We start from the raw sequence: 19,566 nt of genomic DNA on the forward strand, positions 1-19,566 counted from the left end.
TTTTTCAGTAAGGGAACAGAAAGGAAAGAGAAAACAGGAAGTGGAAGATGGTGTGAGGTCCTCTTCTTATTCTTTGCATTTTCTTTATGAAATTATCATTAAAAAAAAAAAAAAAACACAAGCCGAGGGTCTTGGAAAGGAGAGAACATATTAGATGTTTAGGGAGAATAGAAAAAGTGTGAAAATGTTTATTTAGGAGAATAAAAGAGTAAAAAGATAATGAAATGCAGTTGGATACTTGACCAACACTCAGAGCCCCTTAAAATTAATGATCAAGAATCTAACCAGTGAGCATGATCGTGTACTTTCCTTTTTGAAGTTTTATTTTTATTTAACCTCTACACCCAGCATGGGGCTTGAACTCAAGACCCTGAGATCAAGAGTCACATGCTTTTCTGACTGAGACAGCCAAGCCCCTCCTGGTACTTTTCTTTAGGCGTGTTTAAGGTACAAGTGAAGGTCTGGAGTAGGTGAAGAGTTGCAGTTAAAGAGTTGAGATTTTGCCAGACAAGTGTGATGAAGAGATAGGCAGACAATGGAGTTAAACATGTACATAAGGTTGTTCTTGTGTTGATAATCCCTGGAGACCAAGAGTAAAGTAAGGATACAAAGAAGCAACATGGGATCAAGAAAGCAGATAGAATTAGTGGGGTCACTCTTTGATAGATGTTTTGCTATTTCTGGGGTTGTGAAGAGAGAGAATGAGTTGAAAAGGTAGGAGGTAATGGTTTAAAAGTTGTTAGTGATATTTGAATTTAAAATTATAGAGAGGATATAGCTTTGGATAATGAAAAATTCTTGTAAAAGATAGCAATTAGCCACATGTGACTATTCAAATTTAAATATTGATTCATTAAAATTAGCTATCATGGTGAGTTTGTTGAAAAAGACCACTAGCCCTGTGGGACTGGCTATATGTGTGAGTACACACAAAAGGTTAAGAATATTGTATACAAAGATTCTTCTTTTTTAAAAAAAGTAAGATTTACTTACTTATTTTAGAGAGAAAGAAAGTGTGTGTGTGTGTGTGTGTGTGAACACATGGGAAAGAGCAGACAGAGAGGGAGAGAGAGAATCCTGAAGCAGGAGCAGGAAGCCTGGTGCAGGGCTGATCCCAGGACCCTAAGATTATGACCTCGGCTGAAATCAGGACTTCACTACTTAACTGACTGAACCAACCAGGCGCCCCCGTACACAAAGATTCTTGATGATCTTGAGCAAATTCTTAAAAATTCAGCATATAGAAAATATACAGAACAGATTACAAATGAAAAGCTAATTATGGTTAAAGCAGAACAAGATGCTAAGAAATTAGAAGACTAACTTCAGGGTGGTCACTAGAATAGGTGATTCTTCAGGCTAAATATAACTAGGTCTGGCAATAAAAAATGATACAGAAGAAACCATGGAACTCTTAGCAGAAGACCCTCCTGCCAACCAATGGAAAGGGCCAATATAATCTTTATTAAATGAATAGTGTGTTGATGGGAAACTGATGTAATTAAATGTTCTGTTACATTAAAAAAAAATACAGTTCCTCAGTCACATCAGCCACTTTTCTAATGGTCGATAGTCACATGTGTCTGATGGTTACCATATTGGGTGGCCAGCAGACACATCAGATACAGAATATTTCCACCATTACAGGAAGTTCTGGTAGGATAGTTATGGAGGAAGTCTGGGAGTGGGTGACGGAGATAGGTAGAGGAGTAATGTTCTAGGGAGAGAGGCCAGGGTATTAGAAGTATCATTGATTTGGATATTGAAATCATCAATAATGATCACAGGAATAGTTCTGGTGAGAGTGATAATCAGATTCTTCAAGGAATGGACTGAGAGTGACATAGGTACAGAAAGGAAGGTTAACAAGTGGTAAAGTCTGTTGGCATAAACTTTAAAGTTCAAGGGTTTTAAGAAGGAAGAGTGAACAGTGATATCTGGAAGCAGCAAGAACACCTACTCTATCTCCAGGCCCAGTGGCAGCAGAGGTGAGGAAGAAAAACAGCCATCACATGAGAGATCTGCAATTCTCTGAAGGAGAAATTCACAGAAGAAGCTGGTAATAGACTAAAAATTCACAGGGTACAGGGTTTTGATTTGGGGATCTACATAGCAATTTGGAGATGAGAAGTGATCTGGGATGATCTCCAAGCCCCAGGCTTCCTTGTAAGGGCTGATATAAATAGAGATGAAGGTCAAGTTGGGTTAAGCCTAATGGTCTCCAAGGCATATTGTTGTGCTGAGATTGCATTAGTGTGGGGTAGATGAGTGGGCTTGTTCCGGGATCCTCTTTTTACTTCTGACTGTGAAGGTATGGGTCAGGGCAGATAATTGTTGCCAGACCTCAGAACTTGTGAGGCTTTTGCCTGCTATTATTCCTAAAGAAGATATCCATCCACTCTCTGGGGAGGAAGAGGAGGCAGAGAGAGATACGAGCACCTCCTCCAATGTAATTTCTCCCCCTCACCATGAATGTAGAACATAGAGCTGCTCTTCTTGATCTTGGAAAACACCATTTCCAGACTCAACAATTCTATGAGACCTCCAGGCCACCTGAAATGACTAAATCATTAGCTTTATATAGTCAGTCCATTGCTTCATACCTGTTTCCACTCAGTATATTTTTTGCATATTTACTGCATCTCAACTTTATCAGTGTCAAAAAAATTTGGTCACTTAGTAACTTTATTTTTGCCTAGATTCCTGCGATCACACCAAGACTTGAATACTCTTCAAGCACTCTACTTTGATGACTTATAAGTCTTTAAATTTTCCTATGATTCTCACCCACTCTTTCTACCAGTGTAAATTTTAGACTCCTGAGGTTACTTTGTACTGTCTTCCCTCAACCACCTTATTACTACTGTCCCTTCTCTCACTAATACGTATACCTCCAAGTCCTCAAGCCCTAGCTAACTAATTAATTCTTTTAGCAAGTATTTATTGATTATATACTGTATTTCAGGGAAATGAGGACAAAGCAGTGAGAAAAAAAATGTAGATAATAAACTTTGTAAGGTATTTCTAAAGAGAAATGGTTACTTCTATTAGCAAGACTAGGACATTCTTGCTTCTCCCTTTGTAGGAAGCACTGATATAAAGGCAGAAATGGTGTACCTGAGTGTCTCAATCAGTTAATGTCAGATTCTTGATTTCAGCTCCGGTCATGATCTCAGGGTCATGGGACTGATTCCCGCCCCGCACCCCGCATTGAGCTCCATGCTCAACAAAGAGTCTGCTTGTTCCTCTCCCTCTGCTCCCCTCCCCCTGCCAACTCAAATAAATAAATAAATGAATAAATAAATAAATAAATAAATAAATAAATAAACTCTTTTAAAAATAATAAAGGCAGGAATGTATCAGCAGTATATACCTAAGTGGCACCTTTTAGAGAGGCATTACCAGAAAATATTTCTTACTGGACTCCCCATCCCACCCTTAACAAAGAAGGAGATTAAGCCATACAAAGACAGTGAAGACCATTGGGAGTATGAAAAAAATGGAGAAGGATTTCCATTCTGGGGGTGGATAAGAAGACATACAGAGACAGAAGCACTTGTTTCCCCAAAGCAAAGGAACTAATTTGCCAGATCGAGAGAGAATTGCCAAATATAAATCCTAAGGGTCATACTCCAGCTACCCTGATTGATCTCTATTCTTTCTTGGAGGCTTAATGCAAGGTTTCAGGGGAAGAAAATGATTTACATAAGTCCTACTCTATACTAGGAGCATTTTCACATAAAATATCACATTTAATTCTTTGAACCGTCTTATCAAAAGCATAATTCCTATTTTGAGGATGATAAAACTAATACAGAGAGAGGTCATGTAACTTGCCTAGGGGCATACAGATAGCAAACGCAAAACTAGGATTCAAACCTTTGTAGTTTATTGTTCTTGCAAGCACATCAGAGAAAGCAGGTAGAATGCAGTGGTATCTGTCCCAGCTCTCTGCCTCCTTCCCCAAAGGGTGTCAGATGTTGCTTACAAACTGTTAGGGATTAAGCCCTACAGATTAGGTTGAGGATGCCCAGAACTGGAGAATATGGAGCACGTAGGATTGAGCAGATTTGCTCCCCCAGAGCAAATTTGCTCTTCTCCATGAGAAGAGGCTTTTTCTGGACCCCAAAAATCAGAAACAGCTGTCTCTCAGAGGGGATGCCAGCTTAAAAGCAAGCAGAAGGCTCTTCCTCTTAGACTTTATCAGAGTCCAAGGAAAACCCCAGAACCTGATCTGATCACTTGAGTGTTCTCAAAGAACCCAAAGGATATTCTTTGCCGGAAGCTCATTTCTTGCATTAAATCAGAACTAAAGACAAAAACTTTTAGTAATGACCCTTGATCCATAATGGTAATATCTTCCTAGTTATTCCTTCCTGGGAGAATCTATACCTGCTAGCTATATTCTTACTTTCTGACTATATAACTGTTTGGTGCATTCCAAAGTGGGAACTGGAGATTATTTCAAAGAACACTGTCTTTATGGGTTGTTTCAATCAATGATAGGGTGGAGTTCACTTATCTATGTCACAGGATTCAAGCAAACTTTGCAAACTGGTTCAGAATGTCAAATAGGGCTTTATAGTTATTTTTTTTATTCAGCACTGAAACATTCTGATTGATTCACTTCATCATAAAAGAAGTTGCTGGATATAAAATTAAGGCTGTTTTCTTAATGGGCCCTGCCTGGAGAAGTCATCTGTACTAGAGAAAGCTGCTAGGTAGAAACTTTAGAAACTGACCAGGGTGCCAATAGATTTTCCTCCTTTACTTTAAAGTGGGGATTCTAATTAGCAAAGTTTTCAAATTTCTTATTACTGGTGAGCCCAACTTCAAGGGCTGACATTCATTAAGTATATGAGCACTGCTGACCACCTACCTTTCATATCCCTTCCCACAGAAGGATCACATGGGCCACTGGAGCTGGGCTGTCCTGGCCTTGTTCGGATGTGCACCATTGGAAACCACACAACAGAGGTAATAGAATTCAGTTATGGTTTTTAATTCTGTAAATTAATGGGTGAGGCAGTAAGTTTAAAATGAAGAGGAAAGGAAAGGAGGTTAAAATGGAAATGTAGGCCCATATTCTGTACACTAAAGGAAAGTGTGAGAAGCAGAAAATAAACTTTTATTTTGCAACCTGTCATCCTGACAAACTTTTAATATATAACTGTTTTAATCGGCTGACAGATCAGTGTCCCTTTGTAAACATATGTTAAATTTGAGTGCAAAGAGATAAACAGTAGCAATGCATCACTTAATCGCATCAAAATTTTATGTAATTGATCATGTAAAAATCAGAAGCCGATTTAGCCTTTTCTGTGGACTGTAGAGACTAAGGGTCTATTGACCACATTTCCACTTCGCAAACAGAGCTACCCAACCAAGACCTGTTTACAAACTGCAAATGTGGTCAAACACACTGTCCTTGATATTTTATTTGCTCTTCTAGACTGATGAATTGATAACTTTGGAGTTATTGCTACAAAACTAGATACATACATAATTAGGAAAATGTGATATGGAAATGAAAGATATATTATATTTAGAAATTGTTGTTTTGGTGAGTAAAACAGAATGAATGTAATAATTTCCGCATTTTCCAATATTTATTCACTTTAAAGCAAGACATAGGTTTCATATTTACATGCACTTCATTATTCTTATAATGTTACAATAAGGGAATTAGGAATTAAGATCCAATTGTCATAAGCCAGAATTATGGAAATTGGTCTCAATTACAATAGGGTGAATACAGGATTTGCAGATCTGGTTTCACTTATTTCTCCTCATTCTATACTTATAATAACCATTACACAGAGTCAAGGGATATATTCTCCTCACTTTATAAATGAAGAACAAAAGGTTCAGAACAATTTTTATGGCACAGCAAAAATAACACTACACTAAGAGTTCCACCAACTGAATTTCTATTTAAATATAATGCCTTTGGTAATTCAGTTAACACCTATATGCTTCAGTTTTCTCCTTTGTAAAATCAGGAGCAGGAATTCATTTTGAAATCAATGAGGTCCTTGCAATTAAAACAAACAAACAAAAAAGAACCAGGATCTCATTAAAGTCATTGGTGGAATAGGGGCAATACTCAGGCCTCCAGACTGACTATTATCCAGATAATAAAACATATCTGAAATCAAAAGCTAAGCTGCAGAAGATGTATAGTTCCCAGCTTTCCCCTCCTTCATTTAAGGTCATCAGAAACACGCAAAACTTACATTCTAATTTAAAAGTATATCTTCCTACCAAAGAAAGACACATTTTGTTCACTTAGCAAAAACCACGATCAATACTAATCTGATAAATTTTTGCCTAAAGTTAACATATACATGAAATGACAACATAAACATTTTTATAAACATCACCCTGATTAAACTCACTCATTATTTTGACCCAAGCAGCTAAACATATCTAAAGAAAGTTTACAGCTGAAGGTGCTGGGTTGAAATTCATGTCTACCTAAAATTTGTGTCCACCTAGAATCTGTGAGTGTGACCTTATTTGGAAAGAAAACATTTGTAGGTATAATCAAATTAAGATGAGGTCACTGTGGGGGCACCTGGGTGACTCAGTGGGTTAAAACCTCTGCCTTCGGCTCAGGTCATGATCCGAGGAATCATGGGATCGAGCCCTGCATCGGGCTCTCTGCTCAGCAGGGAGCCTGCTTCCCTTCCTCTCTCTCTGCCTGCCTCTCTGCCTACTTGTATCTCTGTCAAATAAATAAAAAAAATCTTAAAAAAAAAAAAAAAAGATGAGGTCACACTGGATTAGGGTGGGCCCTAAATCCAATATGGCTGGTAACTTAGAAGAAAGGAGAAATTTGGACACAGATACACACACAGAAGAAGGTATGCCATGAGAAAATGGAGGCAGAGATTGGAGCGATACATCTACATACCAAGGAATATCAAGGATTGCCAGCAGCCACCAGTAGCTAAGGGTGAGGCATGGAATAATTTCTCCCTCAGAAATCCCAGAAGGAACCAACACTGCCAAAACCTCCATTTTGGATTTCTGACCTCCAGGACTGCAAGAGAATAAATTGCTGTTGTTTTAAGTCACTCATGTTGTGGTACTTTGTCATGGCAGACCCAGGAAACTTATACATGGACAGTCTGACCTAGCAATATTACTAACTACTCATTTCAATTGAGCTCTCAACACAGACCTGTAATTTTGCCCTTCAACTGTTCTATAAAATTATTTCACATCTCTTGCTTTCTCCCTCCAAACGCTCATCTCCGCTTATAACGTGTTTCGTTTCTACTCAAGGCAAAAGCCACGATCGGACAGGAATTCTCTCTCATGACCAGCAAGCATACTCTGCTGTTGTCACCAGTTTCCATATCATGGCATATACTTGACCTTCCAAAAAATGGCATGATTCCACTTTATCTTTTGAAGGTCATCCTGTGATTGTGTCCTGGATTCTGCCCATTCACACATTTCGATCCTGTCATTATTCCATCCCATGTCTCTTTCAGCTACGTTCCTGTTTCTTTCCTTATCTTCGAAGCAGAAGTTTTGAGTCGTCTGAGCCTGTTTTTATTTCCCTACATCACCTTCTTGACATATTCCATTTTATCATCTCTCCCCTGCATTCCATTAGAATTGCTCCTGACAAGTTACCAGCCAGTTCCCTGTCGCTCTGTCCCATGTTCCTATTTTTCTCTTTATCTTCTTAAATTTTCGAGAGCATTTCACACTTGTAGACCAGTATCACTTTCTTCAAATGGTTTTATCATGATGACTTAAAATGCTTTTATTAATGTCTTTGCTGGTATAGTTATTTTAATATTGGTTGTACCATATTTTTCTACTTTTCTTTCTCAGTCTCCTTTATGGGATCTCTCGTGTGTTGCTGACTTCTAAATGTTTGAATGATTCAGTTTTAGATCTTCTCTTATGCTTCCAAGTGAATTAATCCAGTGCCATGGCTTTAAAACACTATCTTTAGGCTAAAGACCTAAAATATATTATCTTCAATTCTTACTTCTCTCATAAGCTCTAGACTCATACTCAATTCCGTTTGAATGTCTAAGGACCATGTCCCAAACAGAACTCCAGATCCACCTGAAATCTTTTACTTTTAGTCTAACCCTATTTTAAACAGCAGAAACATCTTCTCCATTGTTGGAGTCAAAACCATGAGTGTCATGAATCTCCTCTTTCTCTTACTAAGCACCACGCCCATTGCAAATTCATCACCAAGTCCTATTAGCTCTCCCTTCAAAATCTTTCAAAAATCCATCTACCTTTTCATGTTCATTTCCATGACCTTGACCCAAGCCACCATCATGTCTCATCTAGCCCACTGCCGTAACAAGTTAAATTATATCCTTACTTTCTGCTCTTGTCCCCTAAAATCCATTCCCCACATAGCACTGGTTGTTGTACATGACATTTCCCTGCTTGAAACTCTCTGATACCTGCTCCATTCAATTAAGTTTATAATACTCAACTCCTTACCACGGTCATACAAAACCTACTCATCCCTCTAACTTAATTTCCTATCAAGTTCACCCTCTGTCATAATGGCCCCAGCCACACTCTTTGTTTTCCCCTTTTCTCTGAACAAAGACCTCATGGTCTTTATGCTCATTTGCTTGCTTTGCCACACTTCCTGTTCCTTCCGCCTAGAGTTCTCTTGCCGTAGATCTTCATGTGGTTGAATTTTTCTCATCTTTCAGGTCTTAGTTTAGTAGTTACTGTCTCCAAGATGGCTTTCCTAACCATTCAACCCCACCTGCTATAGTCCATTCTGTTTCCTTTTCTTCTAGTATGTATCACTATCTGCTTCTCTGTAATATAAACCCCATAAAAATAATGACCACAGTTTCTTTATTTATCACTCTCTCCCCAGGACCTGACATAGATTAAGTAGACAACAAATATTGATGAAATCTTATTATCTCACAAGTACTATGCAAAATGCAGCTGACTTAGATACAGAGATGTTATAATTTCTTACATGTGAGACACCACATTATATTTATCTCATATTTTTCGTATCATATGTGATTTAAATTAAGAATTATGTCCATTCATAATTACTAGTTAAAATATTATAATAGTTATTTCTCTAAACTTACAAACTTCAGACCTTTTTTTTCTCTCAAAAAATAGAATTTCACAATTAAATACAAGGAATAAAGTGATCACGGCAGATGACGAATTTACAGAGTAACCCTCTGTTGCTTTTCTGGTCATTGGACAGCAGTTCCAGAAGACAGCAATTCCAACTATGCTCAAAAGGACTGGGGCTTTTAGGGCATATCCTAGCAGTGCCTTGGCCTTTTACTGTCACCAAGACAAAATTATTGGGAATGTTCCTTATATTCTAAGTATTTCTTCTTTTCCCAAAATTACTTGTTTGTGATTGTTTAAGGCTCTGTCAGGTGATCTATACTCAACTTTCTCCTGTACTATCTGATGAATGCATAGGAAAGAGAAAACTATGTGTTGTTTTTTCTGGGTCCTTATACCACATTGAAGATTGAAGAAGGAACACATTTTTATTGAAAATTATTATATGCGGACAGTCTCTTGGGTGTTTTACATATTTTATTTCATTAAATTCTGTTAAAACAATCCTTCAAGGAAGGTGTGGAGATTAATTAACTCTGAGTGGTCTTCAGATGTTAGGTCTACTCAGTGAGTGTTGGGCCTAGTTCTGCTTAGTTCCTAAGTTCATGCTCTTTCCATCCACTCTCTGAGAATGACATTCATAACAAACAAATAGCATTTTTTAAGTGATATGTATTAGGTCAGATAGGAGGCCTTCTCCTGGCAGAATGTGTTCTTTGATAATATGCTTGGTTTCACATCAGTACCGTCAAGGAAATTTTAAAATAGTATTCCCTATTTTTTATAAGGGTGGTTTTATTCCAGAAGGACAACTCTGAAACATTTTGAAAGTAAACTAATTTTCTGGGCCTTATCTCAGCATATTGTTGAAATATCTCATTTATATGTCAGTTTTCTTATACTGTTTCATACAGACAACAACAACAATTTAAAAAAAAAATTTGTTTTTTTTTTTTTTCCTGGTTGAAATACCTTTTAAACAGAAAAGAATCCTAACTTCCAACTCCATTGACCCTATATAAACTCTTCAAGTTCAAAACTGATTTTAAGTCTGGCAGTTTCTATTGCCTACAATATAAAGGTGAAGGAAATCTAAGATTAGACCTTCAAATGTGGGAAAGAAAGATGTAATTGGTAGAAAACAGGAAAAGATGTGTGCCCCAGCTCACTTCAACTGCAAAATGAAGACTACCCCACCTTGGGTAAAAATGTTTTTGAAGATTGGAGAATAATGATGAAAAACCATTCTCAGACTATGGTAAAATCTTCTTATATAATAATTATATTAATTAATTTATATACATCTTATATACTCCTTAATGCAGGTTTGGAACACATGGTCTGAATATAGAACAAAATAATTGAAATCAGAAACTTTTAAGAATATTTTACTTATATTTATAGGTGAATGCATGTTTTCTAATTAAAAAACATGCATACACATGAAAATATAACATGGATACTTATTTACAATTACAGAACTTCTGCCTTTACTTTTTAACCTCCTCTATCTCCCTGAGGACTACACAGACATACAGTGATTTTTGTCTTTGTCAAAGAAAGTGCTACAATTTCTAAAGCTGCCCATTGAGTGTTTCTGAGCCATAGCCAAGAGCTATTTCAAAATGAGGACAGATTTCTTTTCTCTCTGGGGACAGACAGCATGATGCTTCTTCAGCCCTGCATTCTAAACCTTTTTTCTCTCAGATCTTGTCCAATCCCAGGCACAAAAAGACACTTCTTCCACTATTAAAATGCTGACAGCAATCAAGGTGGGAGTAAGCCCATTTTTTATTCATTTCATGTTAAATTAAATCATCTGTAATTCTGTAACCAAGAATTTAGCCATTCACTTAAAGAGAAACAAAAGAGATTTCAACCATTCCATTGGAAAAGAAACAACTACCAAATTGTTCTCACATATGGGGTCAAGAACAGGTCATTGTGAATGAAGTTAAGCATAATTATGACATACATTCATAATTCATGGTATTGTTTCCATTCTTTTCAAAGACCATGCAAAGAGTGTGCTTTCGATACCAGTGGTAACAGCGATCTTCTCTGTCTGACCCATTGCTGTGTTTTCTCAAGCCTGGCTTCCTCTCCTCCAACTTATTTGCATCTACTATTGTAAAACAACCATGCATTTTGTTAATGTTGCATTGTTTTTCCAATATAGTGGCTTTTTCATATTTTCACAGGGCTTGAACAACCTGAATATAAATTCTCACAACATCGCTTCAGACTTCCCACATGGATTCAAACACAATATGCAATTATGCCATTTATATCAGTACAGAGAAACCTAGAAAGGTTAATGTTCCAATGCTTTTAACAAAGTTCTTTCTGCATCATACCATTTTATTTCTCTGTGAGGAAAAAAAAATGCAGTTATAGATGGTGATAAAAGAGTTGAACCAAATAAGTCAGTATTACATTAGTGATACTGAGTCAAACCTTGGCTCTCAGATTCTAACTTGCTACAATACCAGCACACATGAAACTACCAACATCCTTCTCCACTATTTGGATTTTTCTACCTGTTTAACATCAGGATGGGAGGGGGGAATGGGAGAAGGGAAAGTAATACATTTTGCATGTGAATCATTTGCTTTATAAAGAACGGGGAAAGAAAAATAAAATAAGATAAAAATAGAGAGGGAGGCAAACCGTGAGAGACTCTTAACTATAGGAAACAAACTGAGGGTTACTGAAGGGTAGGCAGGTAGGCAGATGAAGTAAGTGGGGGATGGGCGTGAAGGAAGGCACTTGATGGAATGAGCACTGGGTGTGATATACACCTCATGAATCACTACATTCTACTCCTGAAACTAATATTACACTATATGTTAGTTAAATTACATTTAAATAAAAACAACAGCAACAACACAAAAATGCTTCTATCTTCATAAAAAAAAATAGTGTTAATTGGTAAGTTTCAAATAAAAATCCCAATAACAATCTCAGTTAGAAATGACAAGAAAAAAGATATTTTAATAACTCATCTCGACTACTATTTCAGTGTTTTTGTTTGTCAGTTTGGTGGGGAGGAGGTATGCATGTGCGTGAATTTTTTACCGAATCCATGTGACCACTGCAGAATTCTCTCATCAGGACCAAAATTCTAGTTTGTTGCTCAGAACAGACTTACTTTTAACCAGGAAGAAGTGCACAAACATTTCTATAGCATTACTCTTGTCCCCTACCTGTCAACTGCCATACCAGGAGGGTTCCAGCAAAAATGGGACTTCGCACAAGAGAAGGCTAAACAAATTTTGGGGTGTACAGAAAGCCAGGGACTTCTCTCAAAGAACATTTGCCAGTGAACTACCAGGCTGTGCTCATGAAGAAACATGGATCTAAGATGAGAGATGAATGAAACAAAGAAGGATAGCAAATAGAACTTGGGTTCCACACGCTGAGGATCAAGATCTAAGCAGCAGAGTTGGAGACTCAGACTCCTGGTGGAAGCACAAGCCCCAAATCTAGGTACCAAGAGACGTGAAGTCAAGGGCAGGAATCCAGACAATTAAAGACAGTGCCATCTTCATCCAAAAAATAAAATAAATAAGAAAATAAAGAAAATAAAAGAGCTATCTAACCATAAGAAGACACGGAAGAATCTTAAATGTCTATTAGTAAATGAATGAAGTCAATCTGGAAAGGCTACACATTTCATGATTCCAACTAAATGACAAGCTGGACAAAGCAAAACTATGGATATAGTAAAAACATCAGGTCACCAGGGCTTAGAAGGGAGAAATGAATAAACGAGGTACAGAGGATTTTTAGGACAGTGAAACTATTCGGTATGATATTACAATGGTGGATATACGTCATTATGCATCTGTCAAAACCCATAGGATGTACAACAGCAAGATTGAACTCTAGTGTAAACTATGAGCTTTGGGTGATAATGATATGTCAGTGTAGGTTCATCAGTTGTGACAAATGTACCACTCTGGTGCAGGTTGTGGATACTGGGAAAAGCTGTGTGTGTTGTGTGTGTGTGGAGGGGAGTGTTGGTGTACCAAGGCATATGGGAACTTTACTTTCCTCTCCATTTTTCTATGAACATGGAATGGTTCCAAAAAATAAAATCTTAAAAAAAAAAAAAAAGATGTTACCATTAAGTTCAGAGTACGACCACTAATAAAACAGCTCTAGCACTGACCCAGAACCTCAGGCGGAAAGAATCCCAAGCATCTTGCTGTCCAGAGCCAGGCCCAACATTAGGAATTAAAAAAAAAAAAAAAAAAAAAAAAAAAAAAACCAACAAGATTGAACCTATAGTTAGATGAAGCTGTAAACTGAATTGTGTCCCCCCACCAAATTCATATTTTGAAGCCCTCTCAATGTGATGGTATTTGGAGATGGGACCTCCAGGAGATAATTAAGTTAGATGAGGTCATGAGAGTTAGACCCTCATGATAAAATTAGTGTCTTTATAAGAAAAGATACCAGAACACACACACACACACACACACACAAATGCAAGTGCGTATACATTCTCATTCTCTCTCTCTCTCGCTGCCATGTGAGGACACAGTGAGAAGTTGGCCACATGAAACCTGGGATGAGAGCTCTCAGCAGAACCCAGCCTTGCAGGCACCCTGATCTCAGAATTTCAGCCTTCAGAACTATGAGAAAGCAAGCTTCTGTTACAGGTTAAGCCACCAACTCTACGGTATTTTGTTATGGTCGCCTGAGCAGACTAAGACAGCTGTTACCTGCCAAGCCTAAAGCCCAACCTAAAAGTCTTGATGTGGCAGATAATGACTGTAGGCTTCCATACCTGCAAACTTCAGGCCTTTCTGTCTTTGTTCAGTAGCCAGATGCATTTAAATCTTTCACTAGGTGTACAAAAAAAATTCCTGAAGGCTAGAAAAAGTATTTAGATACCTACAATCTAATTTGCTTTGCAAAGGAATGCTGTGTTACTCTAGATGAATACCTATTCTTCGCTATAAAAATTTGAAAAAAGATTTAAGAATGTAAAAGTTAAGTAGGGAGGTAAAGATACCCACAAGATCTGTTAGCCTTTCTGTGTGAAATGTAAAAGAAAAAAAAAAAAAGAGGAACTATGAATAAATATGCTTTATTTTATTGTTTTTAAGAACCTGTCATTAAGCTCACTTCAAAGGAGTTACTCTCTTTTTCTTTTCCTTATTTGTGGATTTCTTGAATAATTCCATATTCAGCAGAGCCTTTCCCTACTTATTCTGACTCTTATTTCCAGAGTAACACAGCCTTATCACTTCAATCTATATTCAGAATTTGCCCTGGTGGTTTTTGTTTTCTTATTTTTGCTCATCCCTCAAGGGACAATGATCAGAATCTGGTGATATGCCCCAGGCAGTGGCACACTGAGGCTTTGTGAAGGGTCACTGATAGGAATTGTCTGTACCCCTCATGACTGTGGTCAGAGACTGATGGTGGGGTTGTGGGGTCAAGACCCTGCTTCTGTGAAACCATCCATATGTACAGAAATCTACATGTAAGGCAATCACACCCTGTGCTTTCATCGGCCACAGTGAGAAAATAAAATTGAAAATTCATTTTTATTTGATGTCTGAGAGACCATAACAATAGTGGAAACTAAAATGACTCAATCTCAACTAAAGAATTGCAACATTTCCATAGACATTAAAAGAAGGAAGTCTGAGGACCTTTTCCTAAAGAAGGGGGAGGGGGAGAAATCACATTCAGGGGCAAAGGCAGCATCAGCGGTCACCAGCCCCCTCAGTAGCCTATTATGATATGATATGATACGATGTTACTAAAGTGCCAGACGTAAATGTGTGGCCTCACAGCTCTTCCTGGCTCTACATTTGCTCCCTCCTAGGAAAGGCTATGGCTCCACATGCTTGGTCTCCATAGGCACTCTGCCCTCTCAAGACACCGTCTTCTGGATCCATCTACTTCTTTCCAGTCCTACAATTCATTAAAATGACAAAAAACCACTACCATGTATTGAAGGCCTAGTAAGGGCACAGTCTCTCATTTAATATTTAGAGCAAATTATTTTCTTTTCTCTCCACATTCTACACAGAGATTCAGAGCTGGGAAGTAACTTGATGAAGGTCACAATGCCAGCAAGGATGAGAGACATAAACTTAATCCGTGCTTCTCAAACTATAGCCCATTTAGCCAGAGTATGTGGTGCTGTATTAGGGTTTTAATTAGAAAGCAATTTGACACATCATTATATTAAAATAAGGATGCATGGCTTTTTATATAACACACTGTCAATTTTACAAGGATTTTAGGAAGGCATGAGACATCAAAGAGAATCAAAGATTCTCTAGGTGTACTAGGCTATGCTGGGCCACATCCCAAATCCTCCTCCAGTTTTATTCTCCTGTGTTATTAGATGTTTGGGGGTTTAAACTTGGGGAGTATGCTTCTTCCATGCAACTACTTTTACAGCAGGCAGAATTTCAGCTTTTATAAATAAATTTTCTGAGAACAAATGGAAGAAAGTGCGCACTACAAAACCACAGGAGGTTTGACATACAATAAATAAAATTTAGAATCCACTGTGTTTGGGTTGACATGAACCTTAAGTTCCTACTTCACTCCTATCTCACTGGGCGCTAGACCAAACTATGAGGACAGCCAGGCTGATGTGGACTTGAGTTGCCACTGTGCTTAGATTTGGACAGTCTATGGCTCTCCCCACAGCCTCAGCCCTCACCCCCTCTCAGGGACGCTTGCCACAACTGGTCCTGACTCTGTTCCACTTCAGCTCCATAGCCATCCTGACCTGAGGGAACACCATCCTATCTGGCTCCAAATATCCATCCAACAACCCATTTTACACTAAGTCTAAAGATGACTTCTCCATCTGAGAGCCAGGGACATGTGCTTATGGACTCCTCCCCAACTGTGCTTCCTTGTTGTGTTATTTCTGGAACAGGACCTGCCTACCCCTATCCACCTTCTTCATTCCTTTGAACCCTAACAATTCTCCCCACTACTATTTTAAGATGGACTCACCTTCCAGTCTACATGAGTACAAGAACCTGCTCTCCTGAGCATTCAAATAGCCTCAGTATCAGCTGATACCATCCAAGCAGAATCTCTATCTCATGATACGTCCAACCAGGTTGAGGTCATCACTACCTGAGAGTGTTTTCCCAAGGTGGGGAAATTTGGCAATGACAGCTTAGAAATCCTGGAGTCTTACCCTAGGTTTCTGTAATCCAAAACTAAGTAAAAGCCTATTATATACAGTAGACATGGGGTTTTAAAAATGGAGGCAAGACCTTGGGATGCATATCTGAGCTCCATGTCTCCAGAGGCACCATCTCATTTACTTCATTTTCTTTTCTACCCACTGTGCTCCCATCACAATGTCCAATCACTGGAACAGATCCTCCGGCAGTTTATAGGAAGCGGTAAATGAACAGTAAGCCTAAACTTCCCTCCCCAAATGAGAGCTTACTGACTCAAATGAATCTCCCCTCTAGTGTGTGGGAGAATTCCTGCTGCAGGCAGGTGGCCATTGCTGTTTCCATCACCACCTTACAAACTAGGAGAGCTGGCAGCCAAATTCATGAAATCACATGGCCTAATGCCATTCCCCTGCTGTCCTTTTACCTTTGAAACAGCTTCATTCCCCCTTAGTAAAACAGTAAAAACAGTCTTTGAATTGCAAAGAATATATTTTAGAAGCGTATGGTGGAAAGTATCCAAATATAGAGATTTCCTATCCTGCTTTTCCTATTTTTGCTTTGCAGCAAATTCTATAATGAAAAACTGGAAAGAAATAACTCTTCATTGTCCCATCCCTTTCTAAATGAATTTGCAAATCTTCTGGTTTGCCCTTCCATCAAAAAATTACGAGTTTTGAAAGCCTGCAAGGTATGACCCAAATTCACCCCATTCTGCCTCCAATCACAAAAGCATAATAGTCTTTCATTTTTTAACAGAACATGACTTTGGTGTAGAAGTTCTTTATTTTGATACAAATCTCATTCTGGAAGAAAACATGAATAGTCAATATTTCCTCATGTATCATGCTGTTCATCTACAACAACCAATTTATTCAAAGAGATTTATTACCTTGCCCAAGCCCACTGCTTAGCACTGACAAAGCTGATAAGAAATCCACTATATTTATGAAACTACAACATTTTTGCTTAGGTATAAAGGAGGTACACATAAAGATGTGTAATGAGTATGCTCTTACATAACTAGAGATAGAATCACAGGGTGTTGAAACCAACAGAGCTATCTTAAAGAGCCAAATGCTGGCAAAACCGGCTGAGGGTCCCCTGGGCTCCCACTTAGAAGCACTTCTATTAAGCAGAAACCATATGTATGAAAATGCCAACTCCTCCATATCTTGATAAGTATGTGTCAGTGTTAAGTTTCCATTAAATGCAAATTTGATCTTTTATAAAATCATGCTTAAAACTAATATCACAGAGCATCAATTAGACTTCTGTATGCTTTTAGAAGGCTGAATAATTGCATTCATTTAGAAGCTACCTTGTTATATGTATAAAACCAAAATTTCATCAAATTTAACTAATTACAAAGTTAAGTCAAATTCCATGCTCAAATGTAAATAAAGTCATCCTACTGTTTGTTTACTTACTAGGTTTCTTTTTTCCTTTGAAGAATTCTGGTCCTTGAAATCAATAGTAACTGATTTATTCTGCAGTGATGTTTTCTTTACCAGGCATGAGATTTTGGAAAACGGAGGATTGTAGCTCCTTTAGACAATATTTTTAAACATTAAAAATTTTAATCATAATAACATAATCTTATATATTTTATATATTTAAATTACCCAAAGAACATACATCTATCCAGTTAGATCTTAATACTTTTCTTTACTCTGCAAGGCATGGAAAACAAGTGCTTTTACTGAACAGAGGGAAAAAACTGAAACTCAGAGAAGCTAAATGACTTTTTTCAAAGTCATTTAGTGAAAGAACACAATATCGAAATCTTCAGACTCAACAAAAGTGCTCTTTTTGTCAATAAAGACTTTTGAAAGTATATTTAGTTCTCTGCTTTATAAAATAGAAGTTTCTCAAAATATTTCAAAATTTTCTTGATGAATCAAAATTTTTTATGAATAACTGACAAATTGAACCATGCAGTAATATATTGCTATTTTCTGCTCTTTGGAGTATGAAAGATTGCTTTCCCCAACACTGTATAATTCCAGAATGCTGTGCTGTTCTAATTGGTGAGCTTTGGTCTTAAATTGGCACTAAGAATCCCTAGAGGGTTACTGAGTCGTATAGAACTTGCCCTTATATTAAATGTCCTCGGAAAGCTGTAGTGCTCTAACGGATATTCCTCTCCCTCTCTCCATTGTCATCTGCAGATACTCCCACCATTGTTCAGGTGTCAGCAAGTTGTCCCACCACCAATTTAATCCCCAAAGGTACTTCCAATATCACTTTTGCTCTTCCTATTTTTCCCTGTCTCTGTCTTCTTTAGTCTTGCTAAGATTTGCATTATCACATTCAATGAGACTGTTACCACATTTTTATGTTTGTATCTGTTTCTTTTTGGCAATTTTTTTGCTGTTTTCTTTATCTATCATCTATCTATCTATCTATTTGAATTTGTGGTTGCTTAAAACTGATTATAAATAAGTGAGAACATGGCTGTTCTAAATAGAATAAATTATTCAGAATATGTAATACTTAAATTATCATTGAATTGCTAAAAGGAGAGAAAATGATAACTCCCAGTGTAGTAGATGAAGTAACTCAAAGAATATGATGGATCCCTTTGGTTCCTGATACAGAGAATGAGGGATATCTTAAATGGAAAAAATGGGACCACGCAATATCAAGAATACAGAGCCTAGTGACCATGTGAATTAAGCCCTGGAGTTCTCAACCTCTTTTTCTGAATCCACATATAAAATGATTCTCACAAGCACGAACTACTTTCTGAGTATATTCCTGATACACAAACGACAAATCTATCCTTTTCCTCCCACTCAAAATTACATATAGGAATAAAAATTAGTGTGAATGATATTATTCTAGGGAAAGCCGCCCTAAAATAAAATGTAAATCTTCTTGGCAAATTTGGCACTTCATCTATCAGTAGAAACAAATTAACCACAAAACATAAACTACAGACTGCTATAGCAAAGTGTCAGATTGAGAGTCCAAGTCTTTACACAGAAACTGAGTTCCAGACAGGCAGAGGGACTTACCTAAGATCACACTGTCGGTGGTGGTAGTGCCAACGTTGCAGACTGCATCTTTAAGTCTACTGATATTCAGAGTATATCGTGCAGCCTCATAATTAAAATGTAAGACCAATATGTCAATTATATGGTGATAAAAAAATTTAAGAAAAGGAAAAAATGTAATAAAATGGTACAATATAAAATAAAATGATTTTATATTAAATATTAAATGTAAATTTTTAATATAAAATAAAATGATACTAAAACACCAGAGAAAGGCAGAAGAATGA

General features: G+C 37.4%; 1 pseudogene; it reads left to right on the plus strand.

Annotated features, from left to right (window-relative positions):
- Positions 1 to 868: 868 nt before the first annotated feature.
- On the plus strand, positions 869 to 1,459 carry LOC122898570 (annotated as a pseudogene).
- Positions 1,460 to 19,566: the final 18,107 nt, after the last annotated feature.

This window comes from Neovison vison, chromosome 1 (assembly GCF_020171115.1).
Source record: "Neovison vison isolate M4711 chromosome 1, ASM_NN_V1, whole genome shotgun sequence".
Taxonomy (NCBI): Eukaryota; Metazoa; Chordata; class Mammalia; order Carnivora; family Mustelidae; genus Neogale; species Neogale vison.